General features: G+C 42.3%; 1 protein-coding gene across 2 annotated transcripts in view; it reads left to right on the top strand.

Moving 5' to 3' along the window:
* The first annotated feature begins 1,125 nt into the window (after positions 1–1,125).
* Positions 1,126–10,337, top strand: part of ANO10 (anoctamin 10) — a 252,988-nt gene continuing 243,776 nt past the window's right edge. Inside the window, exon 1 of one of the 2 annotated variants that reach the window (XM_053598704.1) lies at positions 1,126–1,228. The gene's annotated coding sequence lies outside the window, so the exon portion shown is untranslated. Of the gene's footprint in view, positions 1,229–1,358; positions 1,376–10,337 lie in introns of those variants that run through there. The other variant, XM_053598705.1, reaches the window with a different exon arrangement.

Raw genomic sequence — 10,337 nt, 5'->3', positions numbered from 1 at the left:
GAAACTTACATTCTAGGGAGAGATATTGGTGATAAACATAATAATATAAAACAATAAAAATAGTCAACAATAAGTTATTACATACTTTAAAATAACTAAAAGAATGGAATTGGAATGTTCCCAGCACAAAGAAATGATAAATACTTGAGGCGATGGAATTCCCAATTACCCTGATTTGATTATTACATTGTTTGCCTATATGGAAACATTGCACGTAACCTATAAATATATACAACTATTAGGTACCCATAATAATGAAATATAGAAAGTTTTAAAAAGGAGACGATGAATGCTGTGTAAGGAAGTAATTGGACAGCAGGTAAGGGAGTGGCTGGGTAGGGAGGAGAGGAGAGCAGGCATTAAATAGAAGGGTCAGAAAGGGGCTAAGGAAGAAAAGAAGATTCCAGCTAAGATTTGAGGAAGGTGAGGAAGTGAAGCAAACAGTTCTCTGTGGAAGAGCTTTCTAGATAGGGGACACTTAGGGCAAAGACCCCGAGGTGGGAGATGAGACGGTATCTGGCGAGTTCCAGGAAGAGCAAGGGCATCAATGTGGTTGGAGCGAAGCGAACGGGAGAGTAAAAGAGGATTTTTGAATAGTAAAGAGAGGCGGGGCTGGGAAATCCTGTAGACATGGCTTTAGTTGGACATGAGGTTTTCATCATAAATTGCATGTTTTTTCCCCCCCGCCGCTTGAGAGTAAGCTACACTTAAAATGAGACTTGCACTTAACCTGAAAGTTGCCAGGAAATTGGATCTGGTGGAAAAGAGGGAATTGTGAAGGAGCAGATTCCTTTTCCTGGCTGGGTTGGAGAACCGAGCTAGGTCCCACCCCCGCCTGGAGTGACAACCCAGCCAGGCCCACCTCTCCCACCTTGGTCCCTCCCCGTTTGGTGCAACAACACACTAGGCACACCTCTCCATTCTACCCTTCCGGGCTCCAGGGTTCCAGGCCACAGCCCAGTTAGGACAACCTTTGGTTTTCTCGACTTGTGTTGGTCCGCGCCCCTGGAGGCTGCATGGGAGGCCCCGCCTCCTCGATGAGACAGCTCAGTTGGGCCCCGCCCCTCCCGTCGCGGCCGCGACCTCGCCTGCGCGTCGCCGAGTCCAGGCCCCGCCGCGCCCGCCCCGCCCCGCCCCGCCGCCCGCCGTCCGCGTCCGCTCGCCCGGCCCCCCGGGTCTCGCCGGCTCTCGGGCCCGCCCGAGAAGACGTGGAGCGCCGCGGCAGCCGGTGAGTGGAGGGGGGCCTCGGACCCCTCGCCGTGCGGCCCGGAGCCCCGGCGGTTGCCGGCGGCAGGTCGCCTCCGGAGACTCCTCCCAGCAGCCGCCCGTCATTCCCGGGGCGCCTCCCGGTGTTGGCAATCCCGGCTATAGGGAAGTGGGACCGGGATGGGCGCGGAGGTTGTGGGGGCGGAGGGTGCGCGGTAGCCAGAGGGAGGAGTGAAGATGTTGAGAGGCGTAGCATCGCGGGGCTGGGGAGATCCAAGGTTTGGGGAGGGGTCTGGGTCTTGGGGCCGGGAGTGGAGGGTTGAGGACTGGAAGGAACAAGGTGAGGCAGACATTTGTGGCTGGTGGAGTCAGGATAGGTGAAGGTGGGGGTCTTAAGAGATTTGGGAGGAGGTGGAAAAATTCGCGAAGCCTAGTAGGGGGCGGTTTTTGGAAATGCCCCCTCTAGGAGGCGAATGTTTCACTCTTCCTTGAGCAGTCCTTGAGGCAGGGAGGTTTGGGGTATCTCGGAGCAAGTGTGGCCAGAATGAGGATAATGCGCGCTTTCCCACATGGGGTGATTGGGTTTCCAGGTTTTTGACTGGAGCATACTGTGAAGTTTAAATAATAGATGGACGTCAGGCGGAGTGCCTGGGACACCTGAAAAATGTGGTCGGAATGGGGTTCTCCTCCAACAGGCTGCTTCTCATTTTCTTGGTACCTTCACAGCACCAGCATTGGTGTGTGCTGTCTTCTGTAAAACTCTATTCCAACAACTGGGACAGCATTTGGAGGTCCCAGACTTAGTACAGTTGAGGTTTATTCAGACTCAAGATACACAGTTGTATCATATTCCCTTAAATCCTGTGTAGTTTAAATTTAATCCTGTGGGGTTAAAACATTTAAATCTACTTTAAAATGTCTACTGTCAATTTAAAGTCACACTAACCTAGAGAACTGGATGTTTTCTAAGGGCCCATTCTGTGAGTATGATGAACAGTTTTAAATTAGCTATGGAAAGTAGATCATCTATTCTGACCAGCTGTTGCTGAAAGAATTGTAGAATTGCAGATAAAGAATGAAATTTAAAAGATCTAAAATAAAGGAAGAGGGTAGGAAAGGCCTGGTGAATCAAAGTGTGTGTATGCACTTAAAAAAACCCAGTGAAACTTTTTTCGTTGTAGAAAACTTGTAAGACAGAGAGATATATAAGGATGAAATTAAACTCTCCCATAATTTTCCACCTCATTAACATTTTAAGTCTTTCTTCCTAATTTTTGAATTTTTTGTGTTTATAAATGTACATGTTACATAAATGGGGTAATATTGTTATATTACTTAGTACTTTCCTTACACACACACTTAACATTTTCTCACTTAGCATTTTCCTAGATCATTAAAAATTCTTTGTTCCTTTTTTTTGAGACAGAGTCTTGCTGTTGCCCTGAGAAGAGTTTAGTGACCTCATCATAGCTCACAGCAACCTCAAACTTCTGGGCTCAAGTGATCCCCTTGCCTCTCAGCCTTCTGAGTAACTTGAACACAGTTCATGTGGCCCATCATGACTACTAATTTCTTTTTTGTACAGGTGAAGTCTTGCTCTTGTTCAGGCTGATCTTGAACTCCTGAGCTCAAGCAATTCATTCTCCTGCCTTGGGGTTCTGGAGTGCTAAGATTTCAGGTGTGAGCCACTGAGCCCCACCAGATCATAAAACTTCTTAAACATTAATAATTAATAATCCACTAATCACATGTATTAATTCTTTTATCAGATATTAGAGGTTTAGCTATGTGCCTTGAACTGTGCTTAAAAGTAAAGATCCAGTGTTGCACAAGGGAGATATATTTGTCATGGGCTTAAATGACAACTTATTATACTTTATTAGTCTGTTCCTCATCTGTTGCATATGTACATTGTTTCCAGTTTTTTACTTTGATAAGCAATAAAACCTTTGTTTTTAATGGTTACCAGTTCATATTAAGGGTCATTTGTGACCCAGAAGCTATTGTCTTTAGTGTTTCTGTGTGTATGTGTTAGAAAGAGAAAAAATAGGAAATATTTTTGGATAAAAATATTTAAAAATTTTTATTTTGAAATAACTTTAGATTTACAAAATTTTCAAAAATAGTACACGGAGTTCCTTTATGCCCTTCACCTATTTTCTATAAATGTTGACATCTTCTATACCCATGGTATAGTTATTGAAACCAGGACATTTACACTGATACAGTTCTATTAAGTAATCTATGGACTTTATTCAGATTTCACCAAATGACCTACTGATGTCTAGGATCCAATCCAGGATTCTTGATTGTGTCTGTCATATGTTCTTAGTCTTGTTTGATCTGGATCCTCTCTCAAACAGGGATGACCTGCCACCAACCTGAGAAGTAAAGCAGGCCTGTTAAGGAAGCATAACTACGTCTTCCCTGAATTTATGTCTAATACCTTGGAAGAGGATATTTATCTTCCTTTCCCATACTATATCGAGACTACTGTTTGATTAAATTGTGTGACCAATAAGTTACTCTTTAATTACTTTTGTATGCAATTTCTAAATCATCAAGGAGTTACAGAATAGAAGTATTGATCTGAGTAATGCATGCTGTACAAGGCTATGAATTGGCAATGAGAATCTCTCAAAAACAGAGTGCCAGATCTTTACTCCTTTTTCTGGATATTTTGTAGGAAAGGGTAATGACCTTTACACTTTAATGAGTGTGTCCAACTTGTCATGGTTTTGAAACTGAAAAATAGGCATCTCCCTAGACTGGAGCAACCTTAGCCTCCACCACAAACTCTTGGCAGCATCAGGGGTAATGAAGGCACGAGTGAGAAGAGGAAATACTCTTCTTTTGCCTTGCTGCTGAATCCTTGGCAAGACTCAGCTGGGTAATTGTATGAGGAGGTTGCCGTCTACACAGTGTCTAATCAGGCCTGGACCTGGGCTGCTGTGGCTCAGCTGTCTTCTGTCTCCTGTGTCTTACCTCTCCTGTATTTTCCTATGGAGTCCTTATACTATGTAGTTCCCGGAGTTCCCAGAGACATGCCCTCAGGAAGTAGGCCTCACCAGCTTCCCTGCATTGGCTGTGTCACTGAGAAACCGTAGTGAGGGTGGTATGTGCAGTGATTTCCCCCTGTCAAGGCTGTCCACGTCTCACAAAACTCCTCGAGGCAGCTGCCCTAGGTTCCAGGGAGGGAGGTCCCCACAATTGCTCTCAGAATTAACTGCCTGCCTGGAGGTGAGTAGTGTCCTGCATCTCAGGCTCTCTGGAGGTCCTGCCATTACAATGGCATCTTTTCTGCTAAGAAACCCTCCTCTTCCTACTTTTGCAGAGTAGCCCTTCATTTTTCTCTTACTAAAGTGTTTCCTATTTGGCATTCTGACTTGAGAATAATTTTGTTTCCCTTTTCTCTATGGGTCTGGAATAAGGTGATTCCTAAAGACAGCCTCGTGCATTTTCTTCTTAGCTTTTGAATTTGTGATCATTTCATTGAATTTTTTTTTTCTTTTCTCAAACTCAGGAAGAGAATAATCATCAAAATAAACGATTCACTATTCTTTTCCTGATCCTTGTTAAAATAACTCCCCTCTCCCCTCACCCTACCTGATCTCTCCACAGTTGAACTCCCTGTGTGTTTTCTCTGCATCTTAACCACCATTGTCAGGACTTACCTTCTGGGGACCAGTGACCCAGTAGCTAATGTAAAAGCCACATGAATCTGATTCATTTGTTGGTCTGTGTTTGGCCTTGTGTGCAATTCCACACATGATAAAGAAGATCAGAATTCAGGATAGCTATCTCTTGATCCCATGCCCGAGAGCCTGTGTGGAACCTGGCTGCTCTATGCCTTACAGTCGCTCCTGGTGGCTTTCTGGACTGACAGTCTCATTAAAGGGCAAAATTGGCTGCAGTGGCACAATCATACTTACTTATTGGCCAGGAAGCCTAAATGTTGAACCATTGCTTGGCACTTGACCCCAGCTAGAACCTAAAGCCTTCATGTCCTCATCTGGTTTTTGGTCCCACTTTTTCATCTAATGTGCCCAGTAATGGTAGAGCAAGCTCCCATTACCACTCTGATAAAAGTAGATTTCAGAACTCAGTTTAGGCCAGGGCTGCCATGAGGCTTCCCATTTCCCTCACTTTACACCTTACCCTTGATATTCACCCCATTGGGAATGAATGGGAGTGGTGGGACTGGAGCAGCCCTGGATTACACCAGCCGGTGAACTGCACGATGGAAGGCTGTCGTACTTGTACTCTACCACATGCAGAAGACAGAGACGGGCAGGAATCCCCCAAAGATGAGGGCATCCCCAGAGATGTTCCCTGAGGAGAGCACATACTCGGGTGGTATTACCATACGGGGATAGAAATTTCCTGAACAGAGGGCACCCCCAGGTGGGATTACAGGGACAGAAAGAAGAGAGTACACATAGAGGAAGGGAGAGGCTGCTTCCTTGGGAACCTGACCTGGACGTACATTGTGGCTCAGTGCGTGGCATAAGAGGAGTGGAGTTGTTCTTTAGGGACTGTGCACCCAGCAGTGTTTAAAACTCCACGAGCTGCTTATGTACTGACTCCTTAAAGGGGCAAGACTTACCAGCCTCCACTGAATAGCTCGCCACATGGTTCACCTTGCTCAAAGCAGAATCCAAGCAACACTGACATTTGTGTTAGTCCTGAAATTTTATTGAGCCGAAGCATGAAGTTATATGGTTGTAGCAAGGCCAGTATGACGAGACTGTACTGTGGTCTTTAACTCTATTGGCTGGTTAGTTCACAAAAAGGAAAAGAAAAAGTCCTTTTGAGACAGCATGGTGTTGACAGAACATGATTCCAGTTCTGCCTCTGCCATGCAGGTGTGACTTTGGGTCTGATTAACATGACACAGGGAGGGACTAACTGACCCCTCGTTCTCCTTCTGCTCTAAAAGTACTCATATGTATGTTCAGAACAGAAACCGACCTCTAGGCTCAGAAACATTGTTTTATGACCTGTAATTATTCACATTAGACAGGATATTAACGTTCAAAAACTTTGACTTTGGATGCGTGTCCCCATCTACTCTGCTAGACACTTTACTGTTCCCTTAAACTAACCATTCTTTGCAACTTTGCTATTTCTTCACTCATAGTTATTCTTCCCGTGTCCCAGGCTATCTTGGAGTTATCTGTGTATCTGTTCCAAATTGAATGTTGTCTGGTTCTCAGTCTCCTTTCCCTTTTGGGGGTTTCCTGCTACTAAGCCCATGTATTAGAATAATTTGATATACACCTGCTTCTACGATTAGACTAGGGGTTTCTCAAAAGCAAGATGTAGACATTATATGTTTCTGTACCTGCAGACTATTATGGTCTGGCTTATATTAAACGCATGGTAAATATATATGGTATTTGATGGTGACGCTAAGCCTCTATATCAGCGGTTCTCAACCTGTGGGTCACGACCCATTTGGGGTGGAACAACCCTTTCACAGGGGTCTCCTAAATACATCCTGCATATCAGATATTCATAACATATTAGATGATTCATATCAGATGATTCATAACAGCAGCAAAATTACAGTTATGAAGTAGCAATGAAAATAATTTTATGGTTGGGGGTCACCACAACATGAGGAACTGTATTAAAGGGTCACAGCATTAGGAAGGTTGAGAACCACTGCTCTGTATTCTAGTGGTAGGTTAATACTTCCCCCAACTTTTTATTATGAAGCATTCCAGTTTAGGTGAGTTAAAAGAATATGAAGAATACCCATGTTCTTGTCCCCTAGATTTACTTAATGAGATTCGTGTGCTCTTACACAAAATACTCTGCTCAGAAACCTACAGGGACTCTCTACTGGCCAGTGGGTCAAACTATAGCATTTGTTATCTTTAAATGGCTATAGCTTATAAGAAACATATCCCTTTGTTCTGGTCAGACTAGTCTTCTTAATGTTCTTTTCCTGGTCTATCTTTATTCTTCCTTCATTGGTTTTTACATGTTGTTCTTCTGTGTAAAACACTCTTCTCCTTTTGTCAGATCTAAAACGTTTGTGCATTAACTGTTCGACCACATTATTTGGTATTTGTAGATGAATACTAGATCCTGTTTTGGTCTGATTTCCTTCATCAAACCAGTATGTTGACTGGTGATTTGGTGAGTATCTTTAAATAATTTTTCAGATACATCTGGAGTATAATTTGAATCTTACATTGATTGATAAGACTTACGTTACTCCCCACATAACTTATGCTCTGTTAGAGGGGAAAAAAAATGATTCATCTAAGCCAGACATCCTGAATCCGTTAGATCAGATTGCTCCAAGATTGTGGTTTTGACCCAAGAAAAGAAAGATGTTATATAGTTAGTAGTTATACAGTGTTGGCTGCTTACTTGTGATTGTTCCCATGAGTTGATTTGCACTTTGGAGTCCTTTGGAGTCATTAAAACTTATATGAAGTGCAAAGCTAAAATAAGTAAGTTTAAAGTTGAATCACTCACTGGGTTAGAAAGATTCACATGAAAAACATTTTAGAGGGAGGACTTTAGGCCGTGGTGACTGACTGTATTTGTGGATCTCCAAGTTGACCCCACTATTTTTCAAGCAGAACTAAAGATGATATTCCTGAGAAAGGTAGGGAAACTGGGAAGGAAGCTGAGGCTGGGGAGGAGTTTATGCTTCGTTTTGGTTATGCTGAGACTGAAGTTAAGGGAGATGGTTTCCAACAGTCTTGGAATTCAACTTAGAAGACACAACTAGAGACACAGACTGTGGTTAAGAGAAAGATGATGAAGCAAATTAGATCAAGACAGGATCTAGGATAGCATACAAATAGCAAATAATGTGGTCAAACAGTTAATACACGAAAGAATATTTTCCTTGCAAAAAATGATCCAAAGCCTGGAAGTAGTAGTAGTCAGATAGTACAAGGTCTAGCAAATATAGTAGATAATGGAGAGTTTTCAAGTCCAGCTTCTATAATTTGGGCGGCATTATTTGTGTGACAGTGTTATCTTGCAAGGGATTGGCCTGTCTTTATTGACCAGTCTCAGCTGCTTAATCGCAAGCATCCTCATCATGTTGTCTAGGTGGTTGCAGTAGACATCTGCTGTAATTGACTGACCAGGTTTCATGAAGTTGTAGTGGATAATACCAGTGCTGGACCACTAAATAGACAGCATTAGCTTTTTTTGATGAATATTCAGTTTTGGACTGTATTTCGGTACTTCATCTTTATCCAACCCTTGTGCTCAACGCCTGTGATTGTCAAAAAGAATCCATTTTTCATCAGTATGGTGTAGAAGTGGTTCACTTTTATGTCATGAAAGCAAACAAAGGCCAGCTTCAAGACAATTTCCCTTCTGATGCTCTTTTACTTCATATGGAACCCATCTATTCAGCTTCTTCACCTGGATGATTTGTTTTAAATGGTCCAATATTGTTGGAGTAGTAACGTCAAACCTCACTGTTAATTCATGTATAAGTTGTGGCTTTGCTTCCACCACAGCTCTCAGCTCATCATTATCTGCGTTGGTCCCGGGCAGTCCACCTAGTTCATTTTTAAGAATAAAATCATCAGAACAAAATTTCTCAAACCATCAAGGTACTTTGCATTCATTAGTGACATCCTTCCCAAATACTTCATTGATATTTTGAGCTGTCTGCACTGTATTTGCTCCATGATGGAACTCATATTCAAAAATAACACACATTTTTCACTTACCTGTGGTTTCACAAAAATTGCTCAAAAAAAACCTGAAAGATAATCACAAGCCAAAATGCCTTTGAAAGAATGAGGATGGACCTTCACCCAAAACAAAACAAAACACACCACCCACAAGAAGTGTCAAAGTGAAAATATCAGAGTTATCAAATATCAAACTCAGTACTTAAGGAAATTGGACATTTCATACTTAATAACGTAATAATAAAAGGCATAATTATACCAAAGCCCAAACCACTAATAGAAAACAAAGTCAAAGAGATTCTATTAATCAGAGAAAGCTAAACTGCTGTATTGTTTAGGTCCCTATGTTCATAATGAGCTCAAGTGTAATAAATTTCTCACATAACAGCTCAAGATGCTATTTGGGATTGGTGAGCGGCTCAACTCCACTGTGATTTAGGGAGCTAGACTTTTCTGTCTTGTGTCTCCCCAGTATCACAGGCCCATGGAAGGGGAAAGAAAACATGCCTCTGTGTAACCACTTTCTTAAAAGTGTTGATGTGGAGTTGATGTTCACTACTTCTGTTTACTTACTATTGGCTAGAATTTAGTCCCAAGTCCATCTAACTCCAGCGGCTGGGAATGTATTCTAGCCCTGTGCTTAGGCAAAGAAATGGAGAATGAGTTTCAGAGGACAGCTGGAGTCTCTGCCAAAGGAACCAAGGAGAAAGGATTGGGTGGGGAACTGTAATCAAACCCTAGGCAAGACCTTGAAGATTCTCCTGATACTCTCCTGAACTGGTCCTAGAAATGCAGGTTCTTCTGGGGTTTGTTTCAGTCAGTAGGACACAATTTCATGGACTTTCATTTCTATGGATTGGCAAGCATTACCTGTTAATTGCTCATTAAGTAACTATTAAGGATTACTAATATTTAGTATTCATAAAATAAAATGGGCATGTTTGTAGTGTTTATTGAAGCCTCTAATTCAGTAATTGTACTAAAATGTCTGGCTGTTATTCAGTGAGTGCATGGCAGTGTTGTAAAGATTATCCACAGACACGTGCACACACAATTCTGCATTGGATAATGATGTTTCAGTCAACAGTAGACTGCATGTCTGATGGTAGTCCTGTGAGATTTTGATGAAGCTGAAAAATTGCTATCACCGAGTGACGTCATAGGGCTCATAAAGTCATAGTGCCACACGTTGCCTACACGTTTGTTGTGATTCTGGTGTAAACAAACCTATTGTGCTGCCAGTTATGTAAAAGTACAGCACATAGAGTTATGTATAGTACATAATACTTGATAATATGTTATTTGCTTCTGTATTTAATATACTTTTTATGATTATTTTAGAGTGTAATCCTACTTCTAAAAAAAACCTACCTGCAGAACAGCCCCGGGAAGATGCTTCAGGAGGTATTATAGAAGAAGGCATTGTTATCATAGAAGATAAAAGCTCCTTGT

Source organism: Nycticebus coucang, chromosome 8, assembly GCF_027406575.1.
Source record: "Nycticebus coucang isolate mNycCou1 chromosome 8, mNycCou1.pri, whole genome shotgun sequence".
Taxonomy (NCBI): domain Eukaryota; kingdom Metazoa; phylum Chordata; class Mammalia; order Primates; family Lorisidae; genus Nycticebus; species Nycticebus coucang.
The sequence above is the reverse complement of the archived record's forward strand: the minus strand, read 5'-3'. Positions and strand labels throughout refer to the sequence as shown.